Below are 17,700 nucleotides of genomic sequence, written 5' to 3'. Positions count from 1 at the left end.
AGTGAATGGAGACTGAAAAAAATGACAATGCAGGACTTCGGTTCATTATTATCCTTTTTACCACAGAGATGAGCCATCTTATAATAACTACCCTTCAATTCCAGGCATCGTTTTTGGACACCGAGCTGCATGACCTTCTCTTTGCAAGCGCAAAGTGTTTGTCTCAGCTTCAACAATGAGAGCTGATGCCATTAAAGCTTTTTCCTGTTGGGCGGCTGCAGGGGAAAGTGTGAGGAAAGCTACCTTCCGTGTTGCAGCGGCTGAGGGAACAGAACAGCTCCTGAGGTTCCTGTCCTCTCTCCCCAGGCTTTCTCAAACAACACAATTTTGGCACAGCACAGTGTGGTAGCCACAAACTCTGCAGGCAAACTGACAACTCTGCATGTGTGTGAGAGGGTGTTTGTGTGTCAGTGGAAGCAAAAGAGCATATTCATCATTACACAACAAAGGAAGAATTTTTCTTTTTTCTTTTTTTTTTACGCAGACGCACAGATTTGCTCCCTTTCTTTTCTCACATATAGCCAGCGCTTTGCATTACCTTATGAATTATGGAAAAATAAATTGTTTTTATTGTCAGTCATGTAGAAATGTTGAAACCGTATAACTGAATCTCCATGACTTGCTGAGCATTAGCTGTGTGTTTGCAGAGCAGCAGCAACATGAGCCAACTATCTGTATCTACACAGGAAACATTATTGAGCTGCAGGTCACCTGTGTTTTGGCAGAGCTCAGAGCCCAGTACACAGTCACTGTAGCTACATGGCAACCGAATAGCAGAAAGTCTGGTTCACCAAATGACATGTATAAAATATAAAGCTATATCGGCTGCTTTTGGGGCTTTATTTTACAAAATAATGAGAAGTAAAATCTCACAATATGAAACTATGATGATAAGGTGCTCATAATGACAACAGTACTGCAAAACATCTATTCTGTGATACCTGATACAGTGCATTATTGGCGGTGGTGATGATGAGTGTGTTTTCTATAAATCTAGAATAAATATTTCTCAAAAATAAATGTTTTAAAACCTAATCTATCAGTGTGTAAAGTCTCACTGCTTAACGCCAGTAAACTGCAGATTGCACTCAACTGAATTATTACTGATACAAGTTGATGATTCAGTGAATATCACTTCCGTCTGATGACAGTAATATGAGTGAGTTGTTGAGCATATCCTGAATATTTCTGTTGCTACGCGCTACTGTTTGTACCACTGTTAGCTGCTGTTAGCCGGAGTTAGCTGCTGTTAGCCGGAGTTAGTGAAGCTTTCTTCAAGGGGATCTAATGTTGTTGGAATCTGACACTTAACAAATAAACTCTGATACAATGTGAAAATATAAACAAACTATTTATCAAAGGAAAAGTTATTTTTAGGATACTCAAACCTAACATTAGCTGGTGTAACGTTAGCTAATTAGCTGTTGTAGCTGCCAACTAGCTGTTGCTATTGTTGGCTCGTTGTCAGTTGTCTGGAGATGATAGAGTTCCATGTCTAATCTGCTGAGAATAAGTAATGAGCCTGTTAATGCAGGTTTTTGTGTTTTAGAGCCTTGACCTTGGTTTAGGAGAAGAGGTCTGAATGTTTTTTAGCTTTGAATGTGACATACTAATGTTGATTTTTTCAATTCAAATTCTTTCTTTGTAAGACCTAAAACTGACATCATATTAAAAAAAATGAATCTTTATTCAATGCAAATTTTTTGTTACATTTTATAATTTCCCCCAAAACTACATGAAGTTACATCATCTTCTCACTTAAACAACTGAAATGAGGCCCGCTGTTGGCTTGTGTTCATTTGAGAGTGTTGGATAGCTTTAGCTGATTTGTCTTATTTAGCTTTGTAAACATGTCTGCGTTCAGCTAGGTAAAAGTGATTTAAGTGTCTGATTCGGTTTGTTGTTATTAATGTCTTCGCCTGTTGCTATCAGTGTGAGCGGAACTATGTGCCTGCACCACTGTGTTTATGTTGTGTATGCATGAAATGTACTGCATCATAACTGGACATATTGGAGGCTGACCTGTTGGTCATAATTGGATATAGCTGATAATACTTGAAGTTTGCAGATTCTGGCTCATAATGGTAATATAAAAGATTGTAATCCTAATTCTAAAAAAGTTATCATATTATATAAAACTGAGAATTTGTTTTTGCAAATCCTTACATGGTGTTTTTACATGTTTAAACATTTTTTGGAATTGGGTTGTGTGTGCCGTTATCTATTTTAGAAATGCTTTCAGTAAATGTATATTATTTTCCCCTGCTGCCCCTGCAAACAACTTACTTAACTTCTATTCACGTGTTCCTAATGCATAGGGACCAAAACAAAATACGTTGCCACCAGTATATATGAGTAAGAAGCAGCCAACACAATATACTGCAATATTAATACTTTATCCAAATTATAATGGGGGGAATATCTGCACCGAATTAAGATAAATCTGATCCCTCACTTGGCAATAATAGGGATTGTGACAGGAAATAAAAGTGAGATTAATGAGAAAATAAAATAATAATTATCGTTCAGTGATGATGATGGCGCAGTATCATTGCTCTACGCTGTGGGAAGAGTCGAGTGAAAGGGCCTCCGTAACAGCTCCAACTGTAACTCCAAACATGAAGTGTTGCTGCAGTGTCTTTCCCAGAATAGTTATTCAGTGGGAAGGATTTGCAGTTTGGAAGACAAATAAAGACATAGCACATCATGTGATAACACTTTTTAGTGTTGGGTAATAATATTAGGGAGCTTCTCGATAAACATCTCAAAATAGACTTGCTGATGTCAGAGAAAACATTTCTCTGATCTTTTCTGTGAAAAAAGAGACGCATAATGTAATAATATAACTTTATCACATCACCTTCCAACCAAACAGTAAGCAGGGAGAGAAAAGAGAAATAAAGATCTGAGAACACATTTGTATACAGATAACAGTCAATCCATCAAAACACATTCCCATAACAGTTCCTTCAATCCACCGACGTCTTTGAATCATGTGGCATTATTTGCCCTGGCTTTGTGAGCTCTGGTTTGGCTCAGAGCAATGTTAATAGGCCTATGAGTGAAAGCAGAACCACCAGTGTTTACGCACACTCACGTTCTCACTCTTGCTTGACCGCTCTCTTGCACACACAAACATATGTAGCACGTAGCTGTCCAGGGCTTGAGCATATTTCACACACCATTTGTGACTAAAACAAACATTAATGACCTGGTAGTTGGCCTGTCTGATGTCCGTATATGGAATGTAACTTCTGGCTCAATAACAAAGTTAGTCAGGGAAAAAGAGGAAAGCGCTGAAACAAAACTAATAATAGCATGAAAAATCCATGACGAAGGCCAGTTTTGGTTTTCAGGAGATGGTATTCAATGCCATTACATCATCACGCAGCCATTTAAGCAGGCTAATACGAGCTCACCGTAATGGGCCATTAACCGTTATAGATAGCAGTGTGGCTTTCTAATTTCATCCATTTTGGGTTTTGTGAAGTTGTTTTTTCTTTTTTCCAGTTTCTAAAAGCCTGTGATGGAGTGGCTTTTAGAACCCCCCACCCAACACACACACACACACACACACACACACTGTGTTTTCATATCTTTGTGGGGACATCTAATTGACATAATGCTTTAACTAGTCGCTTACCCTATGGAAAATGAATGAATAATCCTAACCCTTAGCCTGAACCTAACCGTCACCCTGACACTAAAATCACATTTTGAGTTTGAAAAATGCTTTCAAACTCGTGGGGACTGGGATTTGTCCCCATAAGGTCTGTTGGTCCCCACAAATACAATAAACGTCCAATTTTTGGTCCCCACAAAGATATGTAAACACGAACACACACACACACACACCTGCAGGTGCATGCTTTCCATCTGGAAAGTCATGGAAAGGAGGCACAAAGGAAGTAAAATAATTTAGATACAGACACACACACACACATAAGTGTGGGGAGCTAAGGTTGTCTTTGAACAAAATGTGACAACCGCAAGACCTCAGCCTTTCTCTGGTACCATGGCAACATGTTCTATGCATTTGGTAGGTGAGGGAAAGGAGCAGATTCAGGTGTAATCAGTACAACAGTCATAGGGATCAGCCACTGAAATCTCCTCTGTGTGTGTATTCAAATCAAATTCGAGCAATTGTGTTTAATGAACAGAAAGACTACGTTGCAAGAGATTTACATTTTATTAGCAGCAAGCATCCTCCCGAGCTCTATTTTTCTAATATATCTGTGAGGATAAAGCATTCCTATAAATGACCAAACATCACTGACAGCTGAACAAGAAAGGCATGTAATTGAACTTATGCATGTTTATCTGACCTGCTTTGCTTCATTTTAATGTGGTGAAGCTGAGCTCATGCTGTTTGTGCTTTTGCGCTGCGGCAGGCTGTGGTTGTGGTTTGATGGGCACAGGGATCCCAGCCATATTGAAATCAGGCAGTGAGTGGTGCACTTTATGAAAATCAATTACAAATTGCTGGCCCCAAAGCAAATCCATAGTGCAGATGAGATGGCATATGGGACACTGTTCTGGATAGATTTCTCATAGTGTTGTATTAAGGCACATGACTTGCATTTTCTGTCTCTAAAACCTTCTGTAATGATCCGTTGTACTCATTCTGAATGACAAAGTTCAAATTAAACGTTTACCTTTTGTGCTTTGTCTTCAAATCTTTAAATTATCTTACCTACACAAGCAGGCGTCATGCACAGGCTGGCCCTGCACCCCAACAGTGGTGGGTACACAACATGATGCAAGTGTGCTAAACAGGAATAACCCTGCGTAGCAAACAAGATTTTAAGGACTGAATGTAAAATAAAAAATAAAATGGCATTTAAAACTACATAATGCAGAGAAAGACGTAACAATGTATTGCTAATCTCCTAGGACACCAGCCCAGGCAGTGTGGGTGTCTGGACGAGACGCGCTTGCTTGCTCATTCGCTCATCTGCTCAATAAAACTGGGCTGCGGCTGCAACGTGTTGTCTCCCTACCATATTTGATGTGGTACACTCCCACATGTAACCCCCTCCTCTTATTCACTCTTCCTCTCACCCTCCCATACTCGCAGCAGACCGGCTGTCATGATTTGCAGCCCACTCGTGAACGTTTACCTCATATAACTGTCGCTCCGGCAATCTTTCATCCTACTTCTCCTCTGCTGAATGCTGGGTGGCAAACTGGAGCATTATATAAAGAGAATGTGGGCTACACATGTGTGTGGATGTGTGGTTTATTCACCTGTACTAGTTACAAAACTTTCTAAAAATTCATTTTAGGGTAATTATAAATAATAAAAATAATACTGCTGAGTTCTGACCTTTTGTTTTTTGTGTGGTTCAGTTTTCCTCCAGTAGTTTTTCACAAGATTTCCTTAAGTGTTACTATGCCTCCTTAAGCATCATTCAACCATTAGACAACCTCACAAACACAGGCAAACTAAGCAAAATGAAAAAAATATTTCACTTCAGTGCTATTTTATTTTATTCATACACCACCAAATCACAACAGTCACCGCAAGGTGCTTTATATTGTAATTTACGGACCCTACAATAATACAGAGAAAGCCTCAATAATGACACAACCGCACACGAACAAGCACTTGGTGACAGTAGAAAGGAAAAACTCCCTTTTAACAGGAAGAAACCTCCAGCAGAACCAGGCTCAGGGCGGCATAGCCATCAGCTGTGACCAGCTGAGGGGAGGAAGCCAGGACAATGACACACCAGTTCCCTTTAAATGTCTTTATTTCAGAAGACAGTTTTTGATTGTAGCACATGTGTGCATTAGAAAATGGAGCATAATCTCATTCTCTATAGTCCACTATAGTCGCTACAAATCCCTCTAACTATAAGGCACATACCCTGATCTTTACACTTGCCTACCAGTGACAGGCCTTCCAGCCACCACAGCACTCTCGATGGTGGGAAAGCCCTGCACTAATTCAGGGCATGCCCATTGACTCCTGGCCAGTCAGAGTGTGAAGCCAAAGCCTGTCAGTGAGGCTTAGCAAGTCCTCTCAGTGATGCCATCACTTCTGACAATCTGCCTGGCCTCAGCACTGCGGTGTAACTTTGTGGCTGCTAAAGTGTTACAGTAGCACGTACAGTTTTTAGCAGTTCAGCTGTCAGTAACTGCCTGACTCTTATCTTGCTTTTTAGCATCACCAGTGTGGATGCCTGTCAATGGTTTTGGTTTAGCTTTGTGTAGTTTCACCTATGTAATATTCAGTGCTTCCTACATACACCTTACTTAGGCAGGTCATAGACGTAGAGTTGTGAAAAACAAAGTACACCCTTTTGCAGTTCAAAGGTGCTACATATTAGGAAATAAGAAAACAAAGCTAAGACTAGGGATGGGTATCGAAAACCGGTTCTTGTTGAGAACCGGTTCCCACTGTTTCAATTCCTTGGAATTGTTTGCCATTTTTGCAAACGATTCCCTTATCGATTCCAGTCGCCCCGAATGATGTCACCACGTTGCGGAGCGTCATTTACCTGGCAGGAAACATGGCGGCTCAAACGCTCAAAAGTTTGGTTATACTTTACGAGAACGGATGACAACAGGGCAACTTGCAATACTTGCAAAGTAGATATTTCATTTAAGGGAGGAAACACTACGAATATGCAAAAGCATTTGCTCACAAAACACGCGATAAACTTAAATGAATGTTGTGTTTTTAATTCCGCTCCGGACTCGTGAATCTCAACCCAGCAGCAGTGGTAATGTTTGCACGTCCTCTACCGTTAATGCGGCAGGTAAATAATCAACTAACAGTGCATATTATGTTTGCGCAATCTGCCTTAATACAAAACCTGCCATTACTGTGCATTTAGGTGACCATGATGAGAGAGACAGACAGAGTCTGGCTGGCGCTCGCTGGCAGTTCTCACTGCAGTCTACCGGTAAGCGTCTCCTGTCAGGCCAGGATAGACAAATGTCGCCGCGCAGTGACTAAGTTTGTGGTCAAAGGCTTGAACCCATTTGCCACAGCAGATGGTAAGTGAATGTGTTTAATTGTAGGCAGGGACATTACTGGATATTCTTGTGACACCCCATTGAAGAGCCGTAGGCTGGATCTCTTAAGATCTCACTGTTGGGTTTGTAAGGTTATGTTACTCCTAAATTTCTATCTCGTTCAAAGAGAATATATAAAACAAAGTTCTAAGCTAATCGACCTTAGTGTTCTCCTTTTTTAAAAAGAATCAATAAGAGAATCGATAAAGAATCGAATCGTTAATGTCATGGTCCCTGTGCCTGCCCAGCCGGCCTCACAAGGCTACACTTGTGTTTTGCTTTTTCTCTCCCCTACCTCTCTGCCTGGGCGGAGCTCACAGCTGGCTCCCACCCTTGGCTCACACAGCTGTTGGCGATCAGCTGATGGCGATCAGCTGATTACCGGTCTACTATTTGAGGCTGGGTCACAGATCCTCTCATCGCTGGATGATTGAGCTACTGACGTTAGTCTTTCTTTTGGTCTTATACCTTTACGCCCTACCTTCGTGATTTGTGAGTGATTTCTCCCTTCCCTATTCCAGTTTATCTTCCCGGACCTGTGACCTCCCCGCGGTACGGACGTGTGTGAGTCGGATGTGAGGACGTGAGCGAGCGTGAGAGAGAGAGAGAGAGCCTTCCCCTAATCCCCTGGAACCCTGGACTTTCCCCGTCACTGTATATAGTATTGCACTGGTGTGTAAATAAATCGTGTTCTGATACGTCAACCTGCTCTGCGCTTGAGTCCCTGCTTTCAGTTTGTGACAGTTAAACAGAATCGAAAATGGAATCGGAATCGTGAAAATCTTATCAATACCCATCCCTAGCTAAGACGCAGACCTAGTATGCAAAAAATAAGTGCACCCTGTGATTTAACAGTATCTAAAACCACTTTTAACACCAACAATTTGGAAGTAATTGTTTTGACTTTAACAGTAAGGAATGTTTTTGACAAAAAGCTCCCCAATAAGGGCTGAAAATGAGTGAAAAAGCAGCTGATGTCCAAAGAAAACTTCACAAAGCCCGGGGAACAATTGTTGAAAGCCACTTCCAAAAGACCATCAGGGTGTACACCTCACCCCTGGCGTCGTTGCCCACCTCTCAATTTTAAATACACGTAGACATTGAAGGCTAGCAGGAGGGACTATGCGCTTACCTGCTGCTCTCTGGCAGGTAGCTCCATGCCCTCCTGGGTTTTAAATGCACCTTAGAACACACATGCATCAACACTACAATGAGCGGGTGGAGGGAGGTTTGGAGTCTTCTCTCACCCCCGTTCTCTGCGGCCTGCTGGAGCGGGGGGGCTAGGAGGAGGAGTTGGCCGTCCGACTGCAGTCTGGAGTGTGGGGCCTCCCTGCTGCTGCGGAGTCGGGGCGGTCTGCCTCTCCCCACCGCAGGGAAAAGGGTAACACCACCTGGGTCTGGGTGCAGTTCCCCCCTCCAGGGGCAAGGGTACCTAGACCCGGTTCGTAGAGTACGCTTGGGGAGTGTGATCGTGTGTACAGCGTCTCTTTATGTCTGTCTCCATGTTGGTTGAGTGTGGAGTAAGTGCATATGAGAGCATGAGGGTGGGAATGGATGTTTGTATCTGTGTGTGCCTGTATGTCTGTGTCTATATGTCAGGTTGGGTATCAGATGCCACCTCTCTGGGGACACCTCAGGCTCTCCAAGGGTTGGAAGCCTATCTCCCCCACCACCACTTCCCCTGCCAGTGGCGGACTCCCTCAGGTGTCGGTGCGTTGGTGGTTCTTTGTGTCTGGGGATGGGCGTCCAGGTACACACCGGCTCACTCCTTGGCGGCCGCTTATCGGGGCCTGGAGCCTGGGGCTCGCTCGGGCCACTTCGGAGGTGGGGTGCCCCCAGCCTCTCGGCCTGGGGCTCGGTCACTCAGGCACAGCTGGCTGCCGGCGGAGCTCACAGGCGCGTCACTGCAACCCCCCCTGGCTTCTGCTCCGCGGCTGCTGGGTGAGCCCTCATCTGGGACTCTCCTCAGCTCTTTCTGGGACAGTGGTGCAGCTGCCCCTCTGTTAGTCTTCCTTGGTCTCTTGTGTTCTGGGGGCCTCTGGATGTCTGGAGTTTTGATCTCCTCCATACCTGCTTCATGCCCTGGAGGACGGGGCTGTGGCCCCCCCACACCCTCTAGCAGATCATTACATGAAGGAACCTTTTAAAAAAACAAGCGCGTCCATGCTCACAGGTGTACACACGGGTGACCAAAAAACCCAAAACCCAAAAAAAAGAAAAAAAGAAAGCCACTTCAAAAAACTGGCAAAAGTCTGGCTCCTTGGAAGCAAAATGTAGACTTTTATAGACTTTTGCACACAATACTGTAAAGATCATGACTACCAATATTTAAAACAAAAAGCTGCTTTACATGAGCTATAAAGGGACAAATGAAATCCTCTTTTTTTGTCATTTTGACATGAAAATGTTTTTATGTAGGATCTTGTGAAGCCCATCACAACACTGCTAAGACGCTGGCAATTGGTCATCTCTAGCTAACAGAGAGAAAAGTTATGGCAGACTGACAGATATACAGAGAAACACATACACAGAGCAGAGAGGTTAAATATAACAGACAGCTGGTGTGTACAGCTGACATTTCAACACGAGACACAGAGGGATGTAGCTTTCTGAAGGACACCGTGCATATCCTCATACCTCCACTCGCCAAACAATTAAATTAACAGTTATTTGTGTCTGCCAAGAGGATTAAGCTGTAAAGTGCTATGTCATGTCGTAAAGGCAAACAATCTCCCTCTGCCCCGCTTTAATACAACAGTCTGAAATCAGCATATACACTTACAGTAAGTATGTTTGAGAGACTGCAGCTCTATTATAGTAAACCATTTCACACTCTCAATTTCACTAAAATCTATTATTACGTTTAATGCCAACAGTGCTTATGATCTAACACAACAGACAGGCACTCAGCGCAGCGCCGCGATGACTCACAGGTCAGAGATCCGCATCGAACCAATTGGGAGGCCAGGTGTCAGCACTGTCATCTCTGACACACAAAATTACTCTGTGACACGCACGAGAGAGAGACGTCGGGCGCCTTTCATTCTCGTAACCTCTCGAAACATAAAAGGCTGCTTTAACTGCTTTCTGTAACATGGCAACAGATGCGTTTTCACATCAAAATCTTAAGATGATGTGAACTCCTGTACCCAAACGCTTAATTGTGTCCATTAGAGTGGTGGTTTGATTATCTGACACAAATCAAGACCTCAGTGGATGAAGGACTCCAGGATCCTTTAATGAAACTCATTTCATTACGTTTGTCATCCAGTTCCTGTTTCTATATTGGTGTACTTCTACATGAATGTCACAGTGTTACCATACATGGGTACGTTTTGGTATTCATTCACAAACATCAGCACTCGGTTCACTGTGAGCAACACCTAGTTTCCATGTTGTGCTATGTATGCAAAGCATAAGACTGCGTGGTATTAAATAATTAGAATAAATCACCGAGCTGTTTTCTGTGCTTCATTTCAGCTGTTAACAGATTTAATTCATCTGCCTCATGCACATCTTTATTTGCAGGAAATGGCAAAGATAAAGATGGATTTATTATTGTTTTTACTGTTACAACAATCTTCATGCCACAGTGAAAAACAGAAGCAGATCCATTCAGCCTGTGATGACACAGGGGCTGTAATAAAAAAAGTCTGGCTTGCATGTTGAGGCAGTAACATCAGTCAAAGATCTCTCAGAGGGTTCTTGTAAAATTAGGTTTCGGTTTGCATCACACTGCCATCTCTGTGAGTTACTGCAGCTAGAAATCTAAATGTGACATCCTAAATACGAAGAACAGGAACAACAGAGTTTTTTTAAAAGTATTAAACAAACACTAGACTCCACCTGTGAACGCATGGGTAGGGTGCCGGGCGCAGAGCTTCACCTGACACCAGCGGACGGCACATCATGTTCTCACTTGTCACCACCGCGTCTGTGCGAACCATAAAGCAGAGTCGGAATGATCAAGTTTGATCTCAGCCGCACTCATGTGGAGCAGAGCGCAGCCACAGGAGAACAACTGCAGAGCTCTGTGTGAAGAGGGGTGAACTTGGATGCTGGGATATTGTGTGCAGGTGCTGTGCTGCTTCAAGCATATTTGATGAAGCATGTGTCTTGACATTTCTTCTTCACGGGACATCGTGGATACACTGTTTTAGCTTCAGTCTTTAGGTTTCTTGGCATGTGACTGCAGTGATCTGGGTTGTAAATCAGCGAATTGCATAATACTGCACTCAAAAGTGTTCCAGCCCTTGTGATCTCAATATTTATAAATGAGCTTCCCGCCTGTAATTTGACCTGTTTACCTCCTGACAGCAGTATTGAGCTCAGTGAGCTGCAGTGTAGCTGCATCCTTGGTTTAAATGAGGAATGCCAACAATCCTAGCTATCCCTCCTGGGAAAACTGAAGGACAAGCGCAGACATTGTTTCCCACACTGTGCTCATCATGTTAGAGAAAACGAGCCAAAGAAAATCAAACGACCAGCTCACAAGTGTTACCATGCTGTCATAGCTGGCTGGATTTCTACATGTCAGTTGCCCATCACAGAGAGCATGTCTACTCTTCTCATCCTGCATGCTACATACATATTTTTTTTATTTCTAGTAATGTGTATATGATTTTAATTTGTGTATGATCAACTGCCAAATACAAAAAATACATCACATATATTTTTTACTGTATCTTAAAAATAAAAATGACAAGTAAGAGGGGGGAGGAACAGCTAACGAGAAGTTCCAACTCAGACAACACTGATAATGAAAGTGCAAGCAGGGAGTGACTAGGCAGCTAACAATGAAGTGCAGTACATGCAGCCGAATTAGCACAATGGGAATGCTAAGTTGCTGTGTGTACAGACAATGTTGCCTATACACTGTAAGTTGCACTAAAGTTATTACAAGGCACCAGCATGTTGGGTCATGAATTAATATTGTACAAAAAAGTGTCTGTGGCCCAACCATGAGCTGCTACAACCAACTAAAAGCGCTGTTAAGACTATTGCTGGTGGAAAAGTTAGTCTAGGGCTCCATTGCCTTTTGTTTTGATATTCATCATCTTTTAACAGCCTTTGGGTTTACAGGGTGCTTTCGTCTCATGAACTTTCTGTTAGAGTGCAAACACTTAACAGAAATTCATACCAACACCCAGTAAACCTAGCATGGGAAATAGGTTACACTGCATGCTCTGAGACCACACTGTCAACCACGGTGCTGCTCAATGGTTTTCTACTAACAGACGCTATTCTTTCTCCTTATGAAGCTGGAGCCTCTTTAACTGATACTATAAATAATGAGGTTTTGCCAGCTTTAAAAAAAGACATTGTTGGAAAAAGGAGCTGCCTGAATTACTGCTCAGTTACACACAAGCACAGCAAACTTAATGCGGTTCTGAAAAATAATATGAAATAATATATCCCTAACTGAAGCTCTATTCAAAATTTACCAGTGAACTTTCTGCTTCGACATGTTTTCATTTGTAAATCACTCAAACATGGATGATTGGCCTTTAAGGACACTCCAGGCAACCAAGAGGTGTGGGCATGACTTTCTACAAACCCAATTTAGGGAAGTGAGTGTTTGATATGCTTATAATGTAAGCCCACCTATCCATTTAAAAAACAAATGCAATACCACAGCTATAAGCAGAGCGTGTGGTACAGTGCTTGTGTCCCTTTCACTACACAGAGCGAAGGACTTTGGTATGCAACCCACTGAGATGAGTTTGTATGCAGTCCTCCAAAAAACCCCAACAATATGCAGCCAAGCGTAGACGATGTTGTGCGAAGGTCAAACGCCGATTGGCTGAAAAGTTGTCTAGAACAGGAAAGAGACACCTCCTTCACCACAAAGGGAAACAGGTGTGAAAAAATAATGAACGATCAAAATAGCAGCGTGAGAAGAACAGTGCTGCAGCAGACTGTTTGAATTGTTTCTAGCAAATCTTTTTTACAACACATATATAAAAGCAACACTACAACCATTAACTTGGTAAGATAAGTGTGGCATTGAGTCTTAGTTGGTTTTCTAGTAAAGGGGCGATTTGAGTTCGCACTACCCTCCTCTTAGGGGAGGAATGGTGTCCACCATGAAGCTACCACACTGGTGCTACCAGCTGTGGAGACCCCGTGTTGCTTGTTTTGGTATGACGGTTAAACACGTCATTCGTTTTCTTCCGCTTATCCAATTCAGAGGGGCGGGGGATCTTCTTATAGGGGGGCTGGATCCTATGAAACATCAAGTGTTTGTTCTTTTTGGGCTTATAATGTGCTTGTGCTCCCTAGAAATTCATACGTAGTCAGCCTCGTATGCATTTCTTTGGACTGTGGCAGGAAACACATTCCAGCCAAAGCTCTGAGACAACACTATCAATCACTTTGAACCCAAATCAGGTAAGTAATGAAAAGGATGCCACTCACCAAGGTGAGCTTTCTACTTCTGGTAGATGAATTTATGCTGGTAGTCCTTATCCACCAATAACTTTATCTGAAAGTTACCAGCACCTGAGGAAAGACAGAAAATATAATTTTTAAACTTCAATTTAATAGCAGGACGACTTTACCAGTAGAACAGCAGCTGTTTATATGAAGCTTATGTGTGAGTTCTATTAGGAAGATCTGTAATCAGTCATCTGCCTGCTTTCCTGGGTGTTAGGCTGCTTTTCTGCTCTTTACATCACTACCACTTTCCCACGCTTTCAATCTCAGTACAGACTTCATTACTCTAGTCCAATCATTTCCTTGTCTGCCTCCTTTGAGCCAATCAGCCTCCACTTTGCATGCAACCCACCTCCTCTCCATCTCCACCTCACCGACACCTCAGCCAGAGCTCCATCAAAGCCTCAGTTCATCTTCACCACCAGCAGCACCTAGACTCTGGGGGGGTGGGTCCTGTCCTAAATCCTATCACTGCTGGGATTTCGTGCTGCCACGATGGGTCATCGAAGTCTAATCGCAGAATACATGAATTTTTCTATCACAATAAATCATGTTCAGTTCAGAAGTGAATGTAGCGTATTCAACATGCAAGCACGAAGTCTGTAACCATAAGTGTACTATTCTTTGTTTGTTAGAGTGCATGTGAGTTAATGATTTAGGGTCAGTGACCCACACAAGTGTGAGAACTGGTTTGACTGCAGCGCTGCCTGTACTGACTCTTGTCATAGACTTCACTTGATTAAAGCTGCTCAGTTGCAAGTTGCCATTTTCACTATTGTACATTGTAACACTTTGAACCAGAGAACTTTACACTGTACCCATTCATACACATGCTACAAAGAACCATGCGGTGCGTTGCCCACTAAAACAGAAGACGCTGCGGACTAAACACTGCACAATCCTAAGAAAAATACAAAGGAGACCTATTATGCTCATCTTCAACACTATTTGTGTACTATTGGACTCAACCAGAGCAGCTTTACAATATTCACAGTTCAAAATCACCGCTGTCTAAAACAAGTAGCTTTACCTTCTCTCCCTTCAAAGCCACCCAGCATTCTTGTGATTGGCCGCACCGCTCAAACAACGAATTTGAGCAAAAGGTGGATGGGTGCCTGCGCTGTGTGCATGAGAGGACTGTATCAACAGGTCCACTCTCAACTGTCATCACACACAATGTCTCACTTTTAGGCTTACAGACTCGTTATTTGAAACCTTGTCGATAGTTAATATGAGCATCATCACTGCCCCATATCTCCAGTATATATATTTCACTTTGAGCAAGTCATGCGCTTTATCACATGCTGTCATAAAAAACAGAAAGATCACTTACACTTGAGTAATATCTTACACTGTTAAAGCATCCTCATATTTATCTTCAAATATTCCAGGCCTGACCAGAGGGCACGTCTTTCTTCATAAAAACTTCTCCCGCGGTCTAACGATCCGCCTCCTTTCTCAGATGTCTCTCAACACATGTAAAAAACTAAAGACAGATGGTGTCCTTGTGATAGATCTGCACCTACCAGGGCTGTGGACTGTTGACTGTTACATGTATCTAAAAAAGAAAAAGTTTTTTCTACTTTTTACTGCTGTCATATTTTCATACAACACCAGAAGGGAATTCAAAATGATCCAATACATCAGAAAGACTTCTTTACGTTTCTAGATAGGGGAAAAAATAAAAAAAATAAATAAATAAAGCGTTTTTCACTCTTAACACAAAACCCCAGCTTGTCAGTGCTCTCTGGTGGTCAAACTCAGATTATGGTGCCTGTTCTTAGGGGCAGTTTGCTATGTCTGTCACTCCTGCGGTCGCTTTTTAAAGCCTGGCGTTCAGATCTGATATAATATGTCTGAATGAGCACGGCTGATTTATCGGCGGTGCCTGTCATCAGAGATATGTGATGCATACAGACTAAACAGAGTTAAGGTTTGTTTACTCTTCACCTGTGTGATAAGGAGCCGGCTGTATCTCAGCCACCAGGAAAAATCTCTCCAAGGCAGATAAATGTGGGCGTGTACATCCACACTCAACTTCAGTTCATATGTAATGAAATGATCATGGGCCCGAGTAAAACAGGAGGCGATGCCTGCCCCCCCCTTCAAATCACAGCTTAAGACTCCTTTAGGACAGAGCTGTGATGCTGAGTGAAGGTTTTCAAAGCCTGATCGCCAACAAACACAAATTCAATTCAGCTTAAATCCTCCTGAGCTTTCTTTCTCCAAGCAAACAGTCCGAGTTTGAATCCGCCTACAGCCCGTAAACACGAGCAAATCGGAACAGTATGCTAACTAATGTTAACAGGCCAGAAAGGACAAATGTAATAACAGATGAGTTACGTTAGTTTCTGCTATTAAAACCTCATATTACCCAGCTGTGCTCGGATACAGGACGCGGGTACGTGCTGAGCAAACCTGCAGCACAACAGCAAAAAGTAGACCGCTGTAGACCACACGAGTGAGTCGCTTTATGTTTGTGCTCGGCAGTCATTTACCACAGCCATTTGCGAGGAAACAAAAGAGCTACACATGCTATCAAATAGGGACAAACAACTTCACAGCGGTCACTCACCACTATGTTACAGTACACCCGGGGCTGGCCTCTTCGTCTGCCGGCTAACCTGAGAGCCCAAACCGCTCAGACACAGGAACACATGTAGCCCCCAACAAGTGTCAGCGAGCGCGGAGTCAGAGCAAAGATAGCATAGAAAAGATGTGCTGCCCAGGAGAGAGAGACGGTTATACAAATGGTCTATTGCGAGGCATTTCCCTGCATTAAAGTGTGAATGTAATCATTAGAAACTAAATAAAATTTTTTTTGTTTTGCTCAAACAAAACATATTTTCTTTGCAACACACGAAAGGCGTGTCTGTGCAAATTTTGCGGTACCAAGAAAAAGAGCGGAGTGGGACCTCTGTTTTTTTTCTTCCGCTTTAGCCACCGCGAATCAAATTACATTGTAATGACTTTGTACTTGACTCTGGCGCCATCTAGTGGACAACTAGACAATAGGGCTTTTTTTGGTGGTGTCCCCAAGAAGTGATTTTCGATGTTTCTCTCTTTCTCTCTCTCTCTCTCCCTCTGTGTGTGTTTTAATGTTTAATACATTTACTTATATTGGTAAGTAGACTGTAGTAAATAGGATATATGAAGGGTAATATATAAAATAAAGACATGACCAGTTCTGCAAGTTTTTTTTGTGACTGCGTTATTGTACTGACCTTATAATCATTATAGCACTTTTTGGTCCCTTGTTGTGTTTATATGACTGCCATGTTGGATTTGTCTCTGTTTTTGATGCCTTCTTTGCCAGATCTCGCTTAAAAATACATTTTTAATGTCAATAAGACTTTTTACTCAGATGGATGTACAAAAGTCACTTTGCTAAAACAGATTGCAGCTTCTACCTTGTGGGAGGAATGTTCTTTCTGCCTCAAAATGATATCATTCATGAGCGATATGTTTGACATATTTTTGACAGATTATAGTCCAATAAGTCATTTATATTAGTTTAAATTCCTGCAATCATTTTTTTGGCAAATACCAGAAATCAAATTTTTGCAGACGATCATTTTTGGCATGACTGTGTTCCTAACTCAAATAAATTGAAAAAATAAATAAATAAATAAACACAAATAAAAATATCTTCAGATCATGCACTAAAAATATTGATCTCTTGAGAAAAAATAATGCATTGTAACAGATTTATCTAATTTACTTCTAAGTACTTTGTCACTCTAGTTTATTACAGTTTTCAGGTATCTGTACTGGAAAAAAACACGAGAGATAACTTCAGACAGAGATGAAATAAGATGTAAGACAGAACTGGATAGAAGAAGAAGAAGAAGAAGAAGAAGAAGAAGAAGCGAGGTTTCATTTAAAGGCTCAATGGGCTTTGTTAAAATGTAAAGTGTCCTCATACCAGATCTGTATCTGATGTGATTTTTCATATTGTGTAACGTCCTTCAAAACAAAACTGATGCATGCAACCTTGTGTCATTCAAAGGTTGCATGCAAACACTCAGTATTTTAGAGCAGGGTAAACAGTTTAACTTGTCGTACTGTGAAGAAATCAAAGCAATGTGTTGGACTGGAGTAGAGCGGCTGTGGTGTTCCTGGTTAGTTAGATTACATCAAGTGTAGCAGAGATGAATTTGAATTTAAGCTGATGATACAGAGATTCAACCACTGAATTCTACATTCATACCAACAGCGTGGCCTAGTGGGGAATGGAAATCA

General features: G+C 42.1%; 1 protein-coding gene across 4 annotated transcripts in view; it reads right to left on the bottom strand.

Moving 5' to 3' along the window:
• Positions 1-16,304, bottom strand: part of ncalda (neurocalcin delta a) — a 69,576-nt gene extending 53,272 nt beyond the window's left edge. Inside the window, exons 1-3 of one of the 4 annotated variants that reach the window (XM_080896382.1) lie at positions 16,034-16,304; positions 13,441-13,524; positions 10,870-10,957 (exon numbers count right to left, since the gene is read on the bottom strand). The gene's annotated coding sequence lies outside the window, so the exon portion shown is untranslated. Of the gene's footprint in view, positions 1-10,869; positions 10,958-13,440; positions 13,525-14,791; positions 14,929-16,033 lie in introns of those variants that run through there. The other 3 variants (XM_080896379.1, XM_080896381.1, XM_080896383.1) reach the window with 3 other exon arrangements.
• Positions 16,305-17,700: the final 1,396 nt, after the last annotated feature.

The sequence above is a fragment of the Rhamphochromis sp. 'chilingali' genome (assembly GCF_963969265.1).
Source record: "Rhamphochromis sp. 'chilingali' genome assembly, chromosome: 11".
In the NCBI taxonomy this organism is placed as follows: Eukaryota; Metazoa; Chordata; class Actinopteri; order Cichliformes; family Cichlidae; genus Rhamphochromis; species Rhamphochromis sp. 'chilingali'.
The sequence above is the reverse complement of the archived record's forward strand: the minus strand, read 5'-3'. Positions and strand labels throughout refer to the sequence as shown.